Source organism: Anser cygnoides, chromosome 3, assembly GCF_040182565.1.
Source record: "Anser cygnoides isolate HZ-2024a breed goose chromosome 3, Taihu_goose_T2T_genome, whole genome shotgun sequence".
In the NCBI taxonomy this organism is placed as follows: Eukaryota; Metazoa; Chordata; class Aves; order Anseriformes; family Anatidae; genus Anser; species Anser cygnoides.
In genome coordinates, this window is record NC_089875.1 from 77,621,905 (window position 1) to 77,632,741 (window position 10,837).

Genomic DNA, 10,837 nt, shown 5'->3' on the forward strand with positions numbered 1-10,837 from the left:
TTTCAGTCTCCTCCCAGAGGGAGGGTGCTGGTTAAAACCAAAATCCTTGATCAAAATGTTGGCCCATAAACCTCTCAGTAATGGAGAAGCCAATTGCTGTAGCTCACAGACCCCCCTACTCCTGAAGAATACTAAAATCAATTATTGAAGCCACACCTAAATCCCGTTAGGAATGAGGCCAGACTTCAAAATTGCTTCAATTCAAAGACAGTATCTTCACCCTTTGGTAGTCAGTTTTCCCTTCTTTTAAGCCTTCTACCCAGCCCAAATGCAGCAAATGTAATCTAGACCAATTCTATGCTTTTAATTCATGGGTGATCATAAAAGGCTAAAAAAAAGGCATAAAGGCATAAAAGGCATAAAAATAAAAAAATATAAAAAAAAAAGGACTTCCAGATTATCAGTTTATTCTGAATACTGCTTGGAAAACACAAGCAGTAAGGATGTTGAGGATCATGAATATCCCCCCCCAAGTACTTAATACAAAACTCTTGAAGTTTCAGAACTATTGAAATACATGCTTGGGATTTAATTTAGGAAGGATTCAGAAGTAAGAGTGCCACCTAGTGCGTCACTATTTACCATTCCCTGTGGATTCTTGAATTAATGGGAAGTCTCCCACCTATATCTAAACTGGCAGAGAGTGTTTAGGAGGACTCTCTTTATTTTTCTTTTTGCTGCAGTGTATAGCACAGACATAAGTTAGGAGCTTAATGCAGAAATCGCTAGGAGGAAATTCTGTAGGGTATGTTACTCATAGGGCAGGCCAAGTAACCACAAATGATCATTGTCCTTAAAATCTATTAGGGTAATTCATTTCAGCTGGCAAGTTCTGACAGGCTGGAGAAAAGGGATATTCAGCTGTGATGTTAACATATATTCTGTTTCTCTTATATGTGTGCTGGTGTTACTTCATCTTGTGAAATTCAAATAGTCCTTGAGGACAGGCTTCATCTTTCTCCATAAATGTGCAAGTCCCGGCTGGTAAGTCTTCCATTTGGAGCACAGATGGGAACAGCTTAGAGGCTCTCTGGTCTAACACAATAATAAAATTCCTGTTGAACCTCAGTGATGTTCAACATGTAAACCTCTGTGAATTACAGTTCATTATTCATTAGATAACAATCAGTAAGGTATAATACTCCAAGGTCTGACTAATATTTTTAAAAAGAAAGTATGAGATGACAGTATTTAAAGAAAAAAAAGTATGAGATGACTGTTCCTGAGGTACAATATAGTCCTTGATCTGTTACACACTTTTCTTAATTTTTATTATTATTTTTCATTTAGTTATACGTATTAATTTCTAATTCTCACATCATGTCTTGAGATGTCTCAAGGCTTTTCAGCCAGAAGGCACAATCTTACAATAACAGGTTAGGTCACAGGGGTTCAATAGAGGAGTGGAAAGAAATCTGGGAAGGGGCAGCCTAGGTCAGCCTACAGAGTTCCCTGTCCTTCCCTGCTCTGTGGACTTCACCTTCCTTGCCATTCTCTTCCTCAAGCAGCAACTTCTCCTGAACAATTTGCAAGAAGCAACCCACTCCTACCTCTTTAAGGCAACCTGCTGTGCCTTCTGGGTGCCCTGCAGAGCCAGGTCAAGGCTGTGATGTGCTGTGGATGCACTGGAAGGCATGACTTTGCCTTTATGAAGGAGGTAAAGGCAATTAATTGCTGAGGGAGGCGTAGTCTCTAATGATACTTTTCATCCTGTCCCTCAGCAGGGATTCCAGCCTGTAAAGGCAGTAGGTGGCCCCTCCAATCTCCATCTGAAGAAGGGCAGGCTGCTAATCTCTGCCTATTGCTACCCTAGACATCTGATTTTTCTTACACCTCCTGTAAGCTCTGAGTTTTCCCTTCCCATAACTACATACTTTGTTCAGACCAGTTCTAATAAGCCAACACCACACTCATTCTTCTACTAGAAATAGTTACTTGCATTTTCTGTGTGGTTATGTGCATTTATGCCTCTGCCATCCATTTGGATTTATTCCCAGAACTTCTTCTCATTTGACGGCCATTGTTTTCTGTAATTTTTATGCCTTGTACCTGTGTTTATGGGAATGGTATTTTGTTCTGTCATATGCCCAGAAGGATCATTTACAAGGGAAGAAAAATATCATTATCTTTGCTAAACAGCTAGTGAGACTCAGACACAGAGGCTAAGTGACTTACCAAGCAGAAGTCATTGGCAAAGCTGTAAATAACTGAGTTATCTTCCCTCTCTGAATATACTGCCTTCTAGATGGAAAATAATAATAATATTTTAAAAAAATATCTCTGCTGATCACTGAGGAAGAGATAGAATGATAAATATGGCTGGTTCCAGTTCTATTACACTATTAAGTAAATCTTCACTTGTCAGGTAAAGCCATTGGTAACTCACTGTCATTAGTTTCAGCTCACTGCTTGTAGCCTGTAGAAACAAAGGCACTACATTGAACATCCATTTAGAAAGCAATTCCATAACTTTAAAATGCCACTGGTTTGCCATCACTGCTTTTGTAATTATTTCAAATCATTTCATAATATTTAGGGAAAGCTGTCTAAAAGTAATTGTATTACATCCAAGTTCATTTGTGAAAAACAACTACCTAACCCTGAAGCTGTTTTTTCTATACTGAGATGGCTCTTTTACATCTAATTTTTATTAAACTGTAGCGATGAGACAAATATTCAACATAAATTCAGAAGCTAAACATTAAAAAAAATGCTTGGTGCAATAAAGGCTACAAATCTCAAAGCAATCCAAGCAGAGAATGAAAAATGACAGGTCCGGTGGTTACATTAGCTGCTCACACAGTATATAAGTAATATTAATACTGTTGTGGGTTTTTAAATATGTTCTTAGAATAAAAAGCCCCTTCAACAAACTGATCAGATAAAAATCCTAACTCTAAGTCTGAAAGCCACTCCTGGAATATCATGAAAAAGGCGATTTGAGAATCTAATGACATTTTTTGACCTTTAGTACCAGACGCCCCCAAAAGGACATTTAGGCATTTGGAAGACGATCTCATAACCACAGATGTCCTTTCCAGCTTTTGTGTTTGTTTTTTGCCCAGCACCTTACCTGTAAAAGCTGGAGCTGTCCATCTTCTATTATATAAATTCAAGTGTTCTCCTGTTGAAACGATGCCTGGCAGTAGTCAGGGGACAAGAAACTGCTACATTACTGAAACATTACACTGCAAAGAAATGAAAAAAGAGTTATTCCCACATATTTTCTTAAGTTACTGGTTAGAAACCTGTTCACTTCCCCTAATCTGTGCTAGACCTTAAGTTTTCTGTATTTTGCATACCAAAGCTACGTTAATTCCACTGAAAATATCCAAGAAAAATCACATCTAAGGTGAAATGGAGGGGAACTTGCCCTAGAAATGGAATACACTTCCACAAATTAATGATGCATTCTCCTACTCGCTCAGAAACACAGGAAGGGGAAGATTAAATCAGTGGAAATTGGAGGTTTCCTACCATAAGATTTTAAGGGAAATCTTGGTGAGGAATATATAACGGAAACAGAATCAAGACAAAAATTCCTGTTGTATTTTTTGGAAGGGGAACTTTTATTATTAATGATGATATTGTATTGCAGAAATGTATATTTTCAGAAAGAAAACAAATGTAAACTGGTATTGTCAAATAGAAAAACTGATTTAAAAATTAAGATTTTGTAGTTATTGCACTAGTTATTTATAAATTTAGTTGTCGTTGCACTTTGCTATTGCACTAGTACTATGTAATCTAACCAATGATTTCATAAGGCTAGAATTGTATGTGAAACAAAACAATCACGCTTCATAAATTCTTTAAGGTACTGAATTAGAATTATAGTTTTCTAATGTAGAAACTTTTTAAAATTAAAAAAAATAAATCACATTACTGATACAGTATTTATTTTAAACAGTTAAATGAGGAACTCATAAATTATTCAAGTTCTTTTTAGCTAGCTAGGACTGACTGATAAAAATCAAGACTTTCCTTCCAGGGTGGTAACCATAACTTGATGCACTTACTAATGGACAATACAAGAAAGAAATTCTGTTCCATGATAAACATAGTTTCTTTCCTCTAGGGGAAAATAAAAAAAATAAAAATAAAGGATTATTTTTCCTAGGTTATTAGTGTTACCTAGTAAGTGACTCATCCATAAATTTTGACACAGAAGAAAACTGACTTTTGAAGAAGAGTACTGAGTCAGTGACTGACAAAAAAAAAGGGGGGGGGGGTAAGTTATAAAATTCATATGCTACTTATAAGCTTGACAAATCCAAGGTCAAGCTGAATGAAGGGCGAAAAGGAGCAAAATTCATTGCAATATAAAAGGCGCATGATTCAGCTGGGCTTTGTCTAAAGCTATCTATCCAAAACTATAAATTTACTATGAAATTATACATTTTATATTACAAATACTGTAATAGGATTCTTGCAGTAATATTCAGTTCCAGATTCAGACATCTATCAAACGTATGTGCCGACATGTGAGATGTGACGTGTGAGACGTCTATGCCTTATGCTATCTTACGTCTATGCATAGCAAATGTGGATCTAGTCTTTGTAGTCACTGGCATCTCAGAAGGACTCAAGGGCAGCAGAATCCAGTTTCCTAAAAGAGTAACTACAGTCATCTGAAATGTTCTAGCAGATCCAAAATACATCACCGGAGGATTCTCCTGAGACTTAGAGAAGAATTGCATCCTTTGGATCAGCAGCTGGATGACTAACAGAATATTTGAAGGCATGCGCAGTGATGCTAGAAGGTTTAGAAGAGTGTTTCTTAAGACATAGAATCATAGAATATCCTGAGTTTGAAGGGACACATGAGGATCACCAAGTGCAACTCCTGACTCCATACAGGATAAACTAAGGGTTAAACCGCATATCTAAGAATATTGTCCAAAGCCTTCTTGAACACTGATAGGTGTGGAGCCATGACCACTTCCCTGTGGAGCCTGTTCCAGTGCCTGACCACCTTCTCAGTGAATAATTTTTTTTGTAATGTGCAGTCTGAAGTCCCCAGATGCACCTTCAATCTACTCCCTTGCATCCTATTTCTGATTACCAGAGAGGAAAGATCAGCACCTCTGTCTCCACTCCCTCTGACAAGAAAGTGAGGTCACCCTCATTGTTCACCATCATTATTCTCTAAGTTGAACAAACCAAGTGACCTCAGCCGCTTCTCTTGTCATGCCCTCTAGTCCTTTCACCTGCTGTGTTGCCCTCCTTTAGACACATTCTAATGTTTTTATATCCTTCTTATATTGTAGAGCCCAAGTAAATCCTCACCAGATTGTCAACTGAGAGACATTCCTCCAGTTCTGTGTGCCTGGATCTGCACGTGGTAGACATACAAGGTGTTGCTCAGTCCAAAATCCTAGGGAACTAGGGTTCTCCACTTGACCAAGCAAGTTGTCTTGCTCCTTCCTGACCCAAACCCTACCCAAAGCCTACCTCTCATAAAGTCTCTGTTGTCCTGTTTGTTTGTTTCTCTAGGTACACCAGATACATCCTAGTATACTGACAGTTCTACTCCCTGCCTGAACTCGTGCAGACCTTGCTGGCTGTGGATTGGAGAAATGCAGAACCATGGTCAGAAATGTGAAGTATTCCAGCGTGGGTGGGCCTTGAATGTGTCCTACACCTTAAGCATTGTGCAAAGTCAAAGGAAAGCCACAGAGAGGATGTGCTGTTGGGGCAGAGGGGAAAGAAAAGAAAAGGGGAGTCTGCAGCTGGTATTTCACCGGCTTCATACCATGCAAGCATGAAAAACTGCGGTCCTGCCAGAGCAATTTCAGATAATACCCAGGGAGTGGACTGCATTCATTGTATGCAGTGTAACATTTGCTTGTCAAAACTGTAGCTGCATTCAACAGGGGGAAGGGGAGGAAGCCATGTGCATGCTCTGATAAAGATATCTAGGAAGCACAAGCTTCTTCATGTGGCACATGTTCATTTTTTGCACAAAATTATGATCATTTATGTATCAAATACACAGCAGCCTCATAATTTTTTTGCTAGCAGCAAGAACTTTTGGAAATGATAGCAGCAACAGAGAACAGTCTGCTAACCAAAACCATAAGCATATTTGCCTGTCAGATCTTACAAAAACCTCAACTTTTATATATTTTAGATTAGTAAAATATTTACTGATTTTGCCTTGATCCCTTAAAAATAACTTACCTTCCTGGAGGATTCTCCTTAGTCTTTCATTCCCAGAAATCTCTGTGAAATAAAGGTATTTATTAACATTTTTAGAGCTAATAAGTGAAAAAAGACCTATTTTGATTTGTCAAAATCACTTGTAAAAATATCCTGATATATAAATATTGTATATTTTTAAATATTATGCATGCTTTTTAACATGGGCAACTACAGTTAAAACATTATGGAATCCTGTACAAGATAAATATGCAGACAATGAGAATTTATACTAATTGCTATGAAAAGTGCAAACAGAAGGGGAAGGCTGTAGTCCCACAGAGCACATATTAGTCTAGGATTCAGGACTGATATATCTGATAGAAGAGTGCAAGGATGGTTTCAGATTCCCATCTGCTGGCAAACTCTGTACTCAAGCATATCAGTACAAAGACCAACTTTGTATGTAAGGTGAATAATGGGCAGAAAAAACATGGCAGAACTATCAAGATAGGAGTAGGAAAAAAATATTTTCTTGACTGCTGTTATGTAGATTTATAAAAAATATATACAAGAGTTCATAGCAACCTGTTGTAACATGGAAGAGACACACTGAATAAAATGTCAAAATTAGGTAGATATGGAACTAAGAATATTTGGATAGATATTTTAGAGAGATGGAGCTACTGTAGAGAGTTCAGCAAAGGGCCTTGAAAACAATGAAGGTACTGAAACATCTTCCAAATGAAGAAAGGTTGAAAGAGCTGGGACTTTTCAGACTGGAGAAGAGAAGGCTCAGGGAGAATCTTTTCAATGTGGATAATTACCTGAAGGGAGGGTGCAAAGAAGATTGAGCCAGGCTCTTTTCAGTGGTGCCCAGTGGCACCAGAAGTAATGGGCACAAATGCAAACACAGGAAGCTCCATCTGAACAACAGGTAACATTTCTTCACTGTGAAGGTGGTGAACCTGGAACAGGTTGCTTGGGTGATCTCCTTCCTTGGAGCTATTCAGAAGCTCTCTTGATGTGATCTTGGGCAACCTACTCTAGATGGCCCTGCTTGAGCAGGGACGGTTGGACCAGATGACCTGCAGAAGTCTCTTTCAACCTCAACCATTAATTTTGCAAAAATTTCTTGCAAGAGTATTTTTTCATCCCACTCTAACTAGATTTTAGAATACTTATACAGAAACAGCCTATACTAAAAATGAGCTACATTGCAAACATCTTCAAGTTACAAAACAAATAGCTTGAGCTGGAAAAGATGAAGTTAATTTTGATTTATTTCCTGCGTTACATTTGCATTCTGATGTAACCTTTTAGGTATAAAAACATGTTTTGTTTTGTTTTGTTTTCTCTGCAGGTTTAATACCTCAATCATACGTTGCTTGGATAGTGTGCAGTGAATGGAGTGGTGTTAAAGCCAGTAAAGATACATTTTACGCAGAACAAATCATCTGTCTTGGCTCGTTATGCAATGCATTGTCCTATAGAATTTCCTCTAAATACACAATGGGTTCCTAGATAAAGCATAAGTTTTTCTCCTCTGTATTGTTCACTCTTTTTTCTTGAAAAAGTTAATTAAGCAGAGCAGGCCAACAAAATTTCTTCTAAGGAGATAAAATTAAAAAAAAAAAAAAAAGAGCAAAGGGCAAAGTTCTTCAACTTGCATACATCTAAAATTAATTAGAAAATCCTGTATCTAAATCTACAAGTACATTTGTTTCTATCCTAGTGCTTTTGAGGTCTGAAATGTGGGGATACATTTTATATGCAAGTACAAAATATGTGGCTCAAAATTTTCTTTTTTTAACTGTAATGGGAGTTTTTTGTAATCTTGCACATTATTTCAAATGCGTGAATTCCATTCAATACAAAAAAAAATAATCCTCTCTATTGAAACTGTTCTAATCTAAAGCATAAAACAACCCTTATACATATGAAATACTTGTTATTAAACTGCTAAAATATAGCTGACAGAAACAGAATTCATTGGTGGAAGCAAAACTAGAGGGCATTTCTATTTTAGCTGATCAGCATCTATCTCCTTGTGACGTAGACAAAACTAAATTAAAATTAGCAACATCTGAGAAGAAATGGATAAACTTTGAACCTACTTCTGGATATCCTCAACATGCAGACTATCAGCTGAGCCAAATGAATATTCTCTACAGAGCAGATTTATAGGGCTTGGTACTTTCAGTTTTAGAAGTTGATAAGTAAATTTTGAAAGTGGCAATCCAAATCAATTCTATGATAAAATCTGCCAGCTTATTGTGAGAACGTGTCATGGTTATAATAATTGCAATGACTTAGCCTCAGTTTTTAGGAAACTCTGGGAAATATACAATTAAGAAAGAAGATCTACAAAACGTTTTAGCAGTAGGAACAATGAAATGAAAGAAAGTGTCTCTATGTCATTCAACTCTAGTGGCACAGGAAGTTAGGCCCAAGCTACTAAGAGCTCACAAAAAAAGGTAAAATCACCTCTTTCCAAGAATTTCCAAGTCAAATACAATTCTGTTTATATTCCATATTATTTTATTCTGTTCCAAGCAATGAGATTTATCTCATGTACCTTGAAAGAGAAGGGTGCATTCAGAAAGAACCTTGTTTTATTCAAACAGAATTTTCCTTTTCTTCATTGTACTGCTGTAATTTCTAATCAGTTGCATGTGCCACACTTAAGAAAAGAAAGGTCCCGTAAAATTCAACCTTTGCTTGCAAGGTGTTGAGCTAATAATACTCAGCATTTTTTTTGCAGCAGTACCTAGAAACCAACAAGCCAGATGCCCCTGCTGAGAATATCTCAGATATCTTGCAATCTATATGCAGTGCTCGAATACATTATAAATATGCAACCTCTTAGTCATGACTCATGTCAGTTGCTGTTGTCTTCTCTGTTTTATTGGTCTTTGCTCAAACATCTTCACTCTGTTAACAAGTATTTTTCCAGAACCACAGTGCCCAGAAAACTGACAGTAATGTTACAGGGTTTCATGTAAGCCCCACTTCATTTAGCTGAGTAATGTGATTAAAATTTGACAGATTTCCACTCTAGTTTGTGCTAAAAAAAAAAAAAAAAAAAAAAAAGGTTTTTTTGCAGGCAGGGATCCACTGTGGAACAAAGAACATCAGGTATTTGCATGACTGTCCAATTAGTCAGTGAATCTCTAATCCAGTGTCTTGGCAGCGCAGAGGCACTGACTTGTCGGGAGTAGCAAGCATACTGTTCAACCTGCAAGAAGGAAATATTGACAGCAGTAGCTGTGACATCTACTCCTTGCATAGACAGATATACTGAAGTCACGACCAGATAAAGTGAATTAGAATTATATATCACCTGGAAGAAGGAAGAGGGAGAAAAACACAGTTTCTACATTATAGTCATAAACTAAATGGGAATAGATGTCTACAGAGAGAAGAATTAAAGAGGTTCCATTGAGAGGCATGATGGAGAACATCTTTATAGTGAAATATTGCTAAGATTTTATTATAGATAGATGAATGCCATCACAAGATTGAAATGAGGAAGATTTAAATAGCATATAAATAAATAAAAAAGGTGGATAGAGCATTTGTCTCACAGGCTGAACAGATGATTTTTATCGTTTTGAGAGGAACAGTGTCAGTTTCTCTACATTCATAATTTTTGTTAACACATGTCCTTGGGAAAAATTAAAGCAGGCATAAATCATGTGGACATAAGACCCTCTTATTATATTATTGATAAAAATGATAAATGCAATATAAATTTTGAATGACTAAATGTTATCTCATTGATTCCAAAAGCAACTTGGGGAGTGGCTTTAAGTCTTTTTATATCAGCTACTTGCTCTTGAACATTAGAAGAAGAAACTCAGGTAAATCTCTAGTGGTCATCTGTTCAGAGACTTAATTTTGCATTTGCGGTGTCCCTGTGGATTGAAATACAGTGTTATGAGCATCTCTGGCCTCCACATTTAGCTTGCATTTGAATTGCCTCTGGCCTGTATAGCAGCTGCAGGCATGTGGCACACAGTGGAGCACAAGTCTACAGTGAAATCAGATCTTGAAGTTAAGTGAGCCTCACAAATCTTAACACTTTACTTTGTGTCAGCTCACTGCAGAGCTGCAGCGCAGAGAGACAAGGACAAAGTGACATAGCTGTTTCCATCACTGAACAAAATAAATAGAGATACCTGTAGGTATTAGAGATTCAGTTGAGCAAAAGTGGCTCAAGCACTTGGAAAAAACAGGAAGTATTTCCAAATGCCCCCCAAGTGACCTTGTACCAATTCCCATTTATTCTTCCAGAAAAACTGTGAATGAAAAGTAGGTAGAGGTAGTTGGTTCTGGTCAAAGTGGAAAGGGGAAAAATAACATTTGTCATCCATAGCTGATGACCCACATACTAAGATGATATTGACAAATTGTGGAAGGAAATAATATTTTCTTAAATCATATATGATGAAGTTATGCACTGTATCTTGACCCCAACATATGATCACCCAGTCCTGCTATAAGTGATCAATAGTATGATCAAGGGTCTATGTATGAATGCTCAGAGTTTCCAGAGAGGCTGGAATGTGGAAGTAGAGGCTCTTATATTTCCTATATGAGGATGTGCTGTAATGCAGTAAGCCAGTACCACATCTAACACCTGAAAACAGGGGCTAAGGTAATCTGGTATCCCCTTCCAGGAAGTTAAATATAT

General features: G+C 37.2%; 1 long non-coding RNA gene across 1 annotated transcript; it reads left to right on the forward strand.

The window, feature by feature from the left end:
* The first annotated feature begins 417 nt into the window (after nucleotides 1-417).
* On the forward strand, nucleotides 418-10,251 carry LOC106032555 (uncharacterized). The gene is made up of 3 exons (XR_001204920.3): nucleotides 418-984; nucleotides 5,497-5,592; nucleotides 7,505-10,251. It is a non-coding gene; the product is annotated as an uncharacterized lncRNA (long non-coding RNA).
* The last annotated feature ends 586 nt before the right edge of the window (nucleotides 10,252-10,837 follow it).